This window comes from Notothenia rossii (genome assembly GCF_949606895.1).
Source record: "Notothenia rossii genome assembly, chromosome: 2".
Classification (NCBI taxonomy): Eukaryota; Metazoa; Chordata; class Actinopteri; order Perciformes; family Nototheniidae; genus Notothenia; species Notothenia rossii.
This window is the reverse complement of record NC_136904.1, coordinates 12,780,335-12,794,142: the sequence shown is the minus strand read 5'-3', so window position 1 is coordinate 12,794,142 and position 13,808 is coordinate 12,780,335. Positions and strand designations below refer to the sequence as shown.

General features: G+C 43.4%; 1 protein-coding gene across 2 annotated transcripts in view; it reads left to right on the top strand.

The window, feature by feature from the left end:
• The window catches only part of spata17 (spermatogenesis associated 17), a 37,860-nt gene extending 24,475 nt beyond the window's left edge, over positions 1 to 13,385 (top strand). The window contains exons 10-11 of one of the 2 annotated variants that reach the window (XR_013804850.1): positions 11,039 to 11,150; positions 11,296 to 13,385. The gene's annotated coding sequence lies outside the window, so the exon portion shown is untranslated. Of the gene's footprint in view, positions 1 to 11,038; positions 11,176 to 11,295 lie in introns of those variants that run through there. The other variant, XM_079662958.1, reaches the window with a different exon arrangement.
• Positions 13,386 to 13,808: the final 423 nt, after the last annotated feature.

The following is a 13,808-nucleotide window of genomic DNA, read 5'->3' as shown; positions in this document are numbered from 1 at the left end:
TGTTATCCAGCCATGCTCCTAATTATTTTCAAACCCCAGCCACAGCCCTCTCACCCAGCCCTCTGCCACATTACCTAGCCCTGCTTGTAATCATCACCCTAAGCCGTGCTCCAGCCATCTACACAGCCTGAAGCCTCATCATTAACATAGCCCAGTTTTTTCCCTAGTTCCAGACTATGGCTTTCTGGCTTGACCATCACAGCTCTGGGCAGTATGCACTCAGCATCCCAAATTCAAAGCTCGCCCTAGAAATAGCCCATGACTCCTGGACTTTTATTGACCTCAGCCATCTGTATCGCAGTCAAAAATCTATCAATTAAAATGTGTCCCAGCATGTCAGGGCACACCCATCCAGACAAAATCACATAGATGCCAATCCCTAGCTCTCCAAGAACTATATGGCCCCGGCTTAGGGGTTCATAGGGGGGCTTGGCAATGGTTGACTTTCTTCAGCTCTTACAGCATGTGCCCATGCCTTTACCTTCCAGGTTCCTATAGATCAGATTGACAGCTCTGTCTTTTATTCATCTCCATCCCTAATCTCTTATAAAATCATTTTAAAGCACCATAATCTGAAATCAGCCTGACATGTAAGGCTCTTCTTAATAATACCTCCTACTCTTTTAGCTTTGCCTATATTTGTTGAACCAAAATAGTGATGCTGGTTAAATTTTCATTTGTATTCTACCTACATGGGTTACCGTGCTGCATCTTACCCTCCTGCCCTTTCTTGCTCATTTTGGGTGTGATTACTTTGTGAATTGTTTATTGTAAAAGGTTTGTTTTTTTGTGAGTTAGTAACTTAATATCTGTTTAATACAGCCAGCAATGTACTGTTCATTGTTAGATAAATCACTCAAAGGTGCTTGTACACAAGCTGAATGCAACAGCAATGATTCATTTCAAATGCAGATATGGGAAAGCCCTCTCCCTCCATGCTAATTTTGTGGTTGTGTTATTAGCCATGTCACCAGCGGTACTGCCTGTAACCATAGAGGATAGCTAATTAGGAGGCTACGTGCTAATCAAGTACACTACATTGAGTGGTCACGTCTGTGTCTGCCTGCGCTCCAAGCCTTTCTTTCCCCTCGCATTAGACTGACACCCGTCACAACTTTCAAAAGCTAGTGTCTGATCAGAACCAACACACACTGATACACACCAGAACACACGATCGCACAGGCATTCCTTCTTTCCTTCAACATAGACAATGACATGCACACACATGAATGCATGCATATACACAGACCATTTGTCAATGTCCTACACATATACTAATGTTGCAGCACCGCTGTCCTTGTTACCTCCTCTCGCCACAACACACACCGTTCTCCAAGATACTCTGGTGTGGCTTTATCGTTATCATTCTTGTATTGTGGGTGCAAAGCTTCAGGCGATGGGGACAGGAAAAGTGTGTCGACACACATGCACACACATACTGGCTCACTTAATGACCTCAGCTATAATATATCACCATGATGCATACAACTGATCATTTTAATGGGAGCAGTATTCATTAGCAATTAATACCCTAAACTGAAATAGGCCACAAGTAGAGACAATGGAATTAGGTGGGTCAGGGTTAGCAAATGCGTGAACTCATATGGGTTCTCCTTTTATGTGTCTTTGTATGTATTTCCTACGTTATCACGTCCATCCATCTCTCCGGCTCTGCTGCATTAGTGTCCGGGTTACTGCGGTGAGAAAGAAAGAACGCTAATTCTCCATAACCGTTTTACGGCGTGCGTAAAACCCTGCAGCCCCTTCATTTGCACAGCCGTAAAACATTCTCCCTGCCACACTCCTTCCTACTCAGGACCTCAGATTTATCAATTAACCCAACACCTTGCTTCCATTACGGTGGCATTTTGCACTGCGAGGCCTGCATACAGAGTAACAATGCGGGCCATCATGAAATGAAATGGACACTCTCAATTAAATGATTAGCGGTCATGTTTTGGTGTGAATTAAGAGAAAGCATGACACCAGATTTGAATATTTATGTTCAAAGCTGTTGGACCTGACTTGACCAGATTCACTCAGGTCACTTAAGGACAATTTTCTAACTTAATCTAAGGAATTTATTACAAGCTGTTGAGGATTCAGAAGTACGTTTGGATTTGTTTCTTTAGGCCTCAATGCAACCTTCAGACCTGAAAATCAAAAGCCTTTTCTGCAAGTCTGAAACCAATCATCATGATGTGGAAAAATACAAACAAGACAAAAGCACAAATTAACCTTAGAACTTGTATTCCTCAAGTAACTAATTGGCATTAATCTTGTTGTTAACATTCATATAATACAGCTTAGTTCTAGTGTTAGTCAAGTAGGGTTAGGGTTTGGTGGTTTAGTCTTTCCCTGAGACATTTTTCAAACCCTGAATTATGTATGCATGACGTTAGTGAGACTCAAGTGATAGAATTCAGTCGACATGATACATCAAGATGAGCCAGAATACAGAGTTAGTGAAAATAAAGTGATGTCCATCTATAGATAATAACTATAAAGCGAATTAGTATATAGTTATAAAATAAAATACATTTTTTCTCAAGACATTATTTTGACGAGATCAATATTTAATGAATGAAAAAAAATAATGCTTTGTCATCATGGTTATTCTGAGACAAGTGGAGATTGCTTGTCTGTTTATTTTGATAGTTTCCTCTCCATGTATACATGGATGTAAGAGAAAGCAGGCAGACAAGCAGGATAAGGATGTCTGTGCTTTTAATGGAGCGCCTGTCCCTGTGCAGATATGCTCCACTGAACCGTACTGTATGTAGTGTGGTATAATCACTGCCTTTCTCTATCTCCTGCCATCACTCTTTCTTTCACTCGCTGTCTTGTTTATTTTCACACTTGTTCTCTTTTCCCCCTGTCCTCTTCATCTGCAGTACCTAGCTGCAACTTTTGTCCTGCCCCCCCCCAACATACACACACATAGATATACTTGAGGAACATGACAGGCTTCTCATGCAGTGGTGTGTTGGTGATAGAAGTCAACCCTGTCAGTGAAATGCAAATGGATTGGGATGGAGCTATGGTGTAGACCGCACAGAGGACATGGCAGACAGGATACATACTTACATGTGTGTTTTGCATTCAAAGAAGCAAAGAATATATTTTCTAATAGCAGTTAGAAGATGTGTTTAGATTCTCTTACATTGCCTGTTTCCTTTACAATGGTACTTGTTCGGTTTCTCCTGAATATTTTCTTTGCTCTTGTTTTACGTCTGTCAGTGTCTATTCATGCGTCTGTCTGTCTTACAACAACAACAACAAATACGTGTGTTTCTGTGACAAAAGCTGTAACTCTGGGCAAAATCACATGTTATTGCATGTGGGTTTTTCCAGACTTTCTGGTTGTGATTGTTTTGTTATGTACACTTAAGCAGCCTGATGTTTATGTGAAGGCCACATCTTTACCTATGCTATTAGATGGTTGATAAATGTGCATGCCTCTGTGTGTCTTATTGCAGCCTCATGTGATCACTAGCCAGCACGGGGAGTGTGTGTGGGGGGCTGGGGCGGCATTGGGATCTGGAAAGGGAAGCAATCACAAACACTTAAACCTGCAAATGGCCTTGATGTCCTGTGCTAAGCAGTCTGTGTTGACTGATGAGCCTGTTAACCCTGGCTGAAACAACTCCAGCACAGGGGATTAGACAGCAATGCTGGTCCCGGCTGTTCCTGGCCCATTTTGCATGGGAATTGTGCATATTTAATCTAAGGTGTGCCGAGGTGCAGAGACAAGCCCCCCTCTTCTCCGTTTCTCATTATAGATTTGTAATAGCGCCCTGAAGCTCGGGGGCCTTAATTCACCAGCCCCAGCCTCAGTCTTAATCTTACCCCCAGTCTCAGCTCTCACCTTCCCCCATGGCCCACTCTCAACCCAAATCAGTCCTAGTCCTAGCTCTCGTCCCAAGATTTGTCTCTATTAGTACTATCCTACATTGTGCATCAGCATAAGCCCTGAAAGTCCTGGGCCAAAGCCTTTTTACATTTCTAATCAGGCATTCACACTGAAAGCTGCCCAGTGCAAAACAGCAAAAAGGGGCTGCGCTGTTGAGGACACGGCATCAGTAGGTCAATGAAATATGATACACGAAGACCAGTTTAAGTACATCTATACATTGAAAGGCTTGTTGGAAAAGAAAACACGGCACAGAGTTTGATAATAATAGGATTTTACAACTCTGGATAGCTATCACAGCAGGAATCACTTTGTCTTAATGATCATCATGTAGTGTTCACTTTATTTACACTACATTAGAGATTAGACAACACTGCACCTTGATGGATGACGCTGTGTTGCAGCAACAGTTCTTAATGCTCAACCTTCTTCTGCCCAGTCCTCTGGCTGGACCATCTTCATGAGTTTTGGTGCCAACAACCACTTGAGCAGGTTAAGTTGATTCCCGCCTGCAAATTCATGGCTAAGCAAAAGTGATATGAACCATGATAATAACAACGATCAAGCTGAAGTGATCAAAACTTTTTACACTCTATAATATATTTTTTACAAATCATTTTTGCTGTATATTTCCTTGGATGGTACTGCAACGTCATAATGGGGGGTTTGGTAAGTAAAGCACAGCTCAGTATTCATAACTAACTGAAAGTGTGTAAAGAAAACTGAAAAACTAACAAGACCTCTGAAGGCAGAAGATGTTTGTTAAGTCATTCTGATGGAATCTACATTTCCTGGATGTTGGTGATATCATGTATGAGACTGCTTTCACAGTTATTGCTTTTTGAGGTATTCATTTTTGTTACTGCAGTATGCACTTAAAGGTAGGGTAGGTAAGAATGGAGAAACCAAAACAAATCTGCCCCTTCCTTCAGACTTCCTTACAGAGCCCCTCCTCCAACACACACGAACGCGCACATGACCAATGAGGGCACGAGATACGTTTGTGCACAGATGGAAGGCTGACAGGCAGGTAGGCCATCCAGTTATTTTAGCCGGGCCGGCTCAGATGATTGGTCGTGCTTTTTACAGCGCCACGGCTTCCACAGATGAAATGTTTGTATATGTTTATTGTCAAAGCGTTTAATGTATTCATTGCTATCGGGATGTTAAGAGCATTCCATGGAATATAACAAAAAGTGTTAAGTGAAGGACCTACCCCACCTTTAAGACACTTGTAAGCTGTAGCCACTCATTCTTCAGTAGTCGTGTCCTTGTAAGGACTTGCTGCTTCTTTTTGTTTAAATGGTGTCTTGGTTTCTCTATATTGATCAGTTTAGATTTTTGCATCTGTTCCCTGATTCCTCCGAATATCTGTCAATGACAAGAGCTCTCTGTAGCATCTATCCACCTAGGTCCTTTTATCACTCGATCTCTCTCCAGCCAACACTTCTCTGCAGGACAGAACAATAAATGTGTCTTCTCGTTTACTTGTTCTTCTTATGCTTATCTATTCTTTTTTCCTTCTCTTCATATTCTTCCTCAGAAGACGTTCTCATGCATCCCTCCTGCATCAGATTACTATCTTGTTAGGGAAAAGTATGTGTTGAGTGTGTTTGTGCATAGTTTCAAGAGGGACCCCATGCTGTGTGTGTAATTTCTACTTTTGACATGGTCCCAAACATCTTTGACCACTGCAGAGCAGGGGAGAGATGTTTAGAGAGACACACAAAGATTGAGAGAAAAGGAAACGAGCGGGGGGGAGAGAGAGGAGAAACAGGATGATAACAAATGCAGCTCGGATTTCACACACGCATATTTCATCAATCATGTGAATAAGTCGTGGTGATTATGCATGGCGGTGGCAGGCCGAGGGGGGGCTGATTACCATACACCATAAAGGCTGCTTTCTTATCTCACACACACTGATTAGTTTCTGTCTGCAGATAGCCTCTCACTCTTCGCTCTTTTGCACACACACATGCACCCACACACACATATTTCCGTGGTGCGTCTATCTCTGGCATACACACAAATGCATGCATACACACACACACACACACACACACACACACACACACACACACACACACACACACACACACACACACACACACACACACACACACACACACACACACACACACACACACACACACACACACACACACACACACACACACACACACACAATGATGCTAAAATTCCAGGTAGGACTTTAGCTGACAGTAGGTCAATCTAAGGAGTTGATTGGAAAGGTTCATGGAGCCTCTCGTTGCGTACAAGCTTAACTAAATTAGGATTCATTCAGGAGCCATTTTGAAGAGAACTGTGGTGAAACTTTGGGAAATTAACTCTGATGTGTCCATTGGGAATGAATTGACTGCATAAGAAGTGTGACAAGCAAGCGTTCCACTGAACTGTTGGCTGAGATGTGTGCAATATGTTTTGAGATCTCAGTTGCATGATGACAAAGCATATGATCTAAGGCCCTCACATAAGCAGGAAGTCGCAGGTTGGTGACTTGCTTTTGAAGGTTTCATGGCTCTTTGTACAAATGGAGGTATGATGTGCCACTATACTGTTGCACCAGCCACATTGATCTCCTCTTTGTTACTCTGTGGCCAATATATATCCCATGTACTAGGACATTGGAAACATCAGGATGAGGAGGTGAGACTTGGGCAAAATTAGCTACGTATGAAAGGCCTCGCTTTGTGTCTCAACCAAGGAATTAGAAATGACTCCTTTCTGCAGTGCTCTCCTCTCTCCCTCGCTCTGATATATAATGTAAACTCATTTGGTAACCAGGCTCGAGCGTCGTTGCGCTGTCTGAGTGTCTGCATGTGAGAAGTGTGCCTGGGACGCATTAGGGCCTCCTGACAGGGGCCTGGGTGAAATAAGTGAAATTAATGGAGCTCCTTTCATGTCGGACAAGGCCGCGGCACCCCTTTCACGCCGCGTACAGTCACAGAAAAGTCAATACTTTTTTATTACTCCTCGCTTGCCCTACATTCCCCGCTACAAGTGCTCTACTCGCTAATTGGTTTCAGTTTGCAGAGAAAGAGAGGAATGGGAGAGAAAGAGAGGGAGAGGACTCCATCCCAAAGAACACTGAAGCAAATAAATCAATCTCATATTTTTTTCTCCCTGCTGTCTTTTTTCATTGAGTAACATCATGGCAGAGAGTGGGAGAGATGAGAGGGAGAAATAGAGGAGAGAGGGAGAGGGTAAATGGTTGGTTAGAGCACGCCTGGGCCCCAGGGAGCATAATGATATCTGGGAGGCTGTTAATGGAGACGAGTGGTTAAAGTGGTCTGGGGCCTGGGCCAGGTCACCCCTGGGGGCTTCTAACCAGCAACCTCACGTCAGTTGGCAGCTTGCGCTCTAGGCTCAGAGGCACGATAGAATAACCAACCAAAATATAATTTCAGGCAAACGCTTTGATTGAGTTGCAGTAAATGACATTCAGCTAAACTATCTTTGTTTGCAGATGTTGGAAGCAGTCCTTCCATGCATCAAGTCCGGTAGTGATAGTTTGCCTTGTATTCCATTTCTCAAGCCCCGCTGTATGTCAAGTTACCTCAAATATCACATTACGGCGCATAGTGATGAGTGATTTTCTTTTGTACGGAAATAATAATGTTCCGCAGAAAGACAAAATGCCATTCACAATCCGGCTTCATCTTCAGCACCACGGACAGCGCATGGATTCAACATTACGACCCAACACAAGTGCCTATTTTGTAAGGCTCGACGGCTCCACCCTTTTAGAACTTCTGCTGGGAATGCAGCAACATGCACCAAATGCGAGAAGGAACAACCAATCACAGCCCACCCTTTTTCTCGAAAAAATATATGATTAAAATGAAGAACTAAATCATTTTAATGCAGGATTTCCAAGATCTTTACTATCCATGCCTGGACAATATTTTTAATTATGATTTACCAATGTCATGCGCAAGCTGCCTCTGCGTCCTTGAAAGTTGGTACAAAAGCAGACACCCAGCACGAGACTGACTTTCCAAGCATAAAGAAGCAACACATGTCCTAGGTCTAGGCTACTGATATTTTAGAGCCATGTTCGAGGCCAAAGTTTCTTACATGCACAAACCTCAATCACAACAAATAAAAATGAGGCAGGTAGACTACAATTGTGTTTATTTAACTAGGCAACCAATGTCTCTTCACCCTCTCTGCTACTGAGGGATGGAAAGGGGGGTGGCAGGTTACCAAGGGGGCACAGTTTAGTCATTTTACTAACAAGGGGGGTGGCATCTTCCCTCATCACCCCCTCAAACTGTAGACGGTATACTGTGTGTGTTTGTGTGTGTGTACTTGTATGTACTGTATGTGTCCTGTCCGACAGTATGCTGTTCACTGTTGTGCTAAGCTTAAGTGGCAGTGGGGTTAGCCTCTTTCAGAAAAAGCTCAACCTCAAATTGATGTGACACTTTGAACCCCCTCCCTCCCTCCCTGCAAGCCCATCACCTCCCTCCCACACACACACACACACACACACACACACACACACACACACACACACACACACACACACACACACACACACACACACACACACACACACACACACACACACACACACACACACACACACACACACACACACACAGCAATCAGCCTCCAGATGAAAAGGAGGTTCCACCAGTCTCGTTTTCTTTCTGCGTCCCAGCTTTCACAGCTCCAGAGTGTGGGCTAGGGTAGGTTTCGGGGGTTATAGCTTGTGTGTATGTGCGTGCATGCGAGCTTGTGCATATGTGTGTGAAGGAGCTGTCACACAGAGCTGGCATCACCATCCAGTTTGCCATCTCTTCCTCAGCTTGACAAGTCTGCTCACTGCCCCATGGGTAACACACACACACACACACACACACACACACACACACACACACACACACACACACACACACACACACACACACACACACACACACACAGACACACACACACACAAAAAACATATCTCTCATTTTCAAATCCCTCTTACACACATATATGATATATGAACACACCAATAACAGAATCACATGCACTATATTAATACTTACAATGAATACATGTAAAAGCAAACACACAAATCGACAGAAGCAAACACACACACACACACACACACACCAGATGCACATGCAGCAGTACATGCTGCACCGTAAACAATGAATGTGTTTGACAAAACGTGTAGCATGCTCTGAACACCATGACAGTAACACATCACATCACATCATTGTTACTAACAAATGTGGCTGAATTTAGACAGGAATGTGCTTCAACTTTCGTGAGTTTGTATTTGTGTGGCATCACCGTGTGTGTGTGTATGTGTGTGTATGTGTGTGTGTGTGTGTGTGTGTGTGTGTGTGTGTGTGTGTGTGTGTGTGTGTGTGTGTGTGTGTGTGTGTGTGTGTGTGTGTGTGTGTGTGTGTGTGTGTGTGTGTGTGTGTGTGTGTGTGTGTGTGTGTGTGTGTGTGTGTGTGTGTGTGTGTGTGTGTGTGTGTGTGTGTGTGTGTGTGTGCGTGTTTGTGTTTGAGATCTTGTCGGCGTCAGATCGCGGAGGGGTTCTGTTTGTTACAAGGACAGGCTTGTCCCCGCCCCTAGGCGTCGGCATTACAATGATTGTCATGGCGATGGAGTGTGAGTGACAGGCGAGATCACATGTGGTAGCCGGGGAGCAGGAAGCCCGAACCGCCCCAATCCCTGACATTAGTTTGTCCTTCATCAAAACTTTACACTCGTTTATAACTACTCACTCCTTCTGTTGTAAAACCTCTCATTTACTTCTTTTTTTAACCATCTGTCTCTCTCATGTACTGATCTTTCTTTCTGCTCCTTTCCTCTCATTTACATTTCATTTAATATTCTTATATCTCCACTTCTCTTTCTGCCCCCCTTTCACTCTCTCATTTATTTTGTAATGTATCTCTCTCGGTCTTCTTACAGTGCCATACTTCAGAAATATTGTGTGTGTTTGTGTGTGTGCAAGCATTTTTATCCATGTGCGTTTGATTTTATTTGTCAGGATGTATGTGTTGGTGGAAACGTTCTCCTGTTTGTGTGTACACAAATGCTTGTGTCTGTGTGTGCTTTGGTGAGAGAGCTTTTTGTGCATCGCAGCAGAAAAGGAGGTCATGGTTTGCACGGAGACTCGGGCATTCATCATTAGCCTGCTGCCGCTGCTGGTAATGTTGCCCGTTACAACCGTGATTAAGAGCCCCGCTTAGTTCCAGCAGCCGGTGCAGACGCACAAACACACACTCCCATGTGTGGTACCAAGTATGTCTCAGGTGCTCTGTAGTGTACAGGAGAGTCTCTCTTTTACACCACCACCCAGTACAGCATGCGTTCATGTGAGGGTGTGTGTTAGTTCTTTGGGGGCTGAGTTGTACATGGTCTCTAACTGCGAGGAGGCTTCAGGGCCTGATGAGAAACCTGTCATAGTCACTCATGAAAAGAGCAATCCACACACTCATGCACACACACACACACACACACACACACACACACACACACACACACACACACACACACACACACACACACACACACACACACACACACACACACACACACACACACACACACAGCAGGAAGTTACACATGGTCTTGGTGAGTGTATCGGTGAATCATACTGGATGGATGTGCACCTTCATCCCCATTTATGAAAGCCAGAACAAACTGTCCGGACAGCCTTAGTGTCATTCAGCCATCTTCATTGGATAATGTTATTTTTCTTTAGAATGATATGAAAACTGTCCACCTAAAACCATGTTCGCCTGGCCGCCACTATTCAAAGCCTCAATCGCAATTCACCACATGGCACCCTGACAACTCTAATACATGTTGGCCTGTCAGGTTGCGGGAAACATTCAGTACATATCCAGATGTGATTCCAGCAGGTTCACAGCCACTGAATAAAGATAGATCAAAGATCCACTCTGGGTCCATGATTGGTTTGCACAAGGCTCATTCTGAAATGAATGAAATAGCACACATTTGAAGAGGGTGGTGGATTTATTATGGATCAAATGTATTCTCAATTTCGTTCCTAATTGTGTACATCTTTCTCTACATCCCTCCTTCTGCTTCCTTCTCTGCGTTCCCTCTCCTCCTCTCCAGCCGATGAAGACAGTGTTTTCCGCTTACAGCGTCTCTGATCATTCTGCTCGTCTCGACTCCAAGGCGGGCCGCTTTATGTGACACACCTTCTGGCCTCAGAAGATTAAGAGAAGTACAAATAAATATTGTTTATTATATGTTTTTGATACTGTTTTTATTTCAGTGTCTAATGTGTTCTTGTGAACATGTTCTTACTTTGAGTCTTGAAGTTCAGTTTTATCAGCCTTGTTAGAATTCACCTCACCTTTTTCTCAAAGACAAAACCTTCTCAGGAATCTGCTACCTAACATGTGAGTATGTCGATAATGTTTTGAATTTGAGGCAGCGAATAGTAAGGTGCAACAAAAGTGTAATTTGGTGACTCATCCATAAGGGACAGCGCATGTGAATGTAGAAAACTATACTACCAGCTGTGGAAAATATACAAAAATGTCACCTAAAAGCTCTGAACTGTTAAAAAGGCTTACTGGGTCCACTGTATGCTGTATCTATTGCATCAGAGAGAAACTCATATCACATATTATTTCAATAGCAGAAATCCAGTGTCCTAACCAGTAATAAAAACCTTAAATCTGCAGCATTGGTAGAGTATATATTTGGTGATTTCACAACCATTAAAGGTGGGGTATGTCATTTTGGAGAAACCAGCTTGAGTGCGCTAGAATTTGAAAATACACAACCGAAAAAAATCGGCCACTTCCTTACAGAGCCCCTCCTCCAACACACACAGACGCGCACATGACCAATGAGGGCACGAAATAAATGTGTGCACAGATGGAAATCTGACAGGCAGGTAGGCTAAAAGGGCCGGCTAAAATGATTGGTCGTGCTTTTTACAGCGCTACGGCTTCCACAGATGACATTTTTTTAATGTATTTATTGTCAAACCATTTAAGATATTCATTGCTATCGGGATGTTAAGAGCATTCCATGGAATATAACAACAAGTGTTTCTGAAATAAATTACATACCCCACCTTTAATTGATTAAAGCAAGACAAAAAAACGGATACAAATGTCATATTATACTATTTGGCCGATCTGAGTAAGAAGATGTCATATTTGTTATGATTTGATACAGAATGCCTGGGTTTGTATCATGTTTTTTAATCAACCATCAATGGCTGATCATTAGGTAAATCAGCAGCTAATACTATAACCTTGCTACTTTGTTTGGAATGTGATTTCAAATGAAACTAAAACCTATATTCAAGTAATGATTTGAGTTCTTGGAAATACTGGGACCAGTGCTGAACTTTGTGTGAGAGTAAAGACTTGCCATGACCCCTCCTCCAACTGTAGGCCCTGAGGCAGGACTTTGTCTCACAGTTGAATGTTTTGATGATGAAGTATAACCTGAGTCAAGAGTCTCCATCCCTTTCTGTCTCTGGCTCAGTCAGAGACACAGGACAAAAGTAAGAGCATGAAATCTACTTGTCATTTTCTAACTCAAACTTCTCCCGTCTTTATTCCTTCCTTCCCCTGCCTTTTCTTTCTTTCCTGTCTTCCTGTCTGTCTCTTCACTCTTCTCTTCTCCCTCTCCTGTGAGTTGCTGGCGTTCCCCCGGGCCTGTGCTATAAGGCGTGGAAGAGGAGCGGAGACAGAGCATTTAGTAATGGGTTCTTAATGGGCTTGTCGACAGCCACATTAGAGCGCACAGGCAGCGGGCGAGGCCGGGCAACGGTATGCCAAGCCAGATGCCATGCCAGCTGCGGCACTCCGCACTCTCACTCACACTCATTTGTAATCACATTTCTCATACGGATGGACGCCATGGGCGTAAAGGAGAGAAAGGCAGGCAGACAGCCTTGCCCCCTCCCAATTCTTGTCAGTATTTTCTATTTATCTGCTCTGTTCTCGCTTCTGTTTTAATCTGGCTCTAAAGAACTTCTTCTGATTCAAGGTCTCAGGCCGGACCAGATCAGTTTTTATTGTTTCTTTTTTGTATTCTTACACGGGCGTAGGGATATACAAAGGCAGAAAAATGGTGGTCTCTGAATGAAACTTCAAAGAAGATTGGGGTGTGTCAGTTCAAACGTTTAACTCGCCACTTTAATTGCTGAAAAAAATAAAACACCTGGCATGCTTTTAGTCTGAGCGGGACACTTAACAGTTACACACCTTTCAGGCAAACATACTTTGTGATAGTGACACTGTTTCTAAACGGCTGACACGTACCTGAACATTTGTCTGCTCTTACACCCGGTAGACGCTTTGATATGACATCACATAATCACAAAGGCCAAGTCATACAAAAAGACACAAGGCAGGACAAAAAATGACATGGAAGAAGGTAAAAACTTCTATGGAAAGAAAAGGTACAAGAATAAAAGTTTGACTAAATGAATAAGAGAAGACTGCAGGAGGAAAAGAAGGATTAGTTTGAAAAAGTGAGAGAGGATGTCCGAGAGAGGGAGGAGTGATTTAAAAGAAAAGATGGATGATCAAATCAATCAATGAATGTTAATATGGAACAGTGCAACCAGGGACTGGAATGTCATTGCCAAAGGTCTTATAGGTCTCCAGTAGGGGGAGCCATGTGTCAGTGACTCCAGTCTGTGTCAAAGACCTTCATCAGTGTGTGTGTGTGTGTGTGTGTGTGTGTGTGTGTGTGTGTGTGTGTGTGTGTGTGTGTGTGTGTGTGTGTGTGTGTGTGTGTGTGTGTGTGTGTGTGTGTGTGTGTGTGTGTGTGTGTGTGTGTGTGTGTGTGTGTGTGTGTGTGTGTGTGTGTGTGTGTGTGTGTGTGTGTGTGTGTGTGTGTGTGTGTGTGT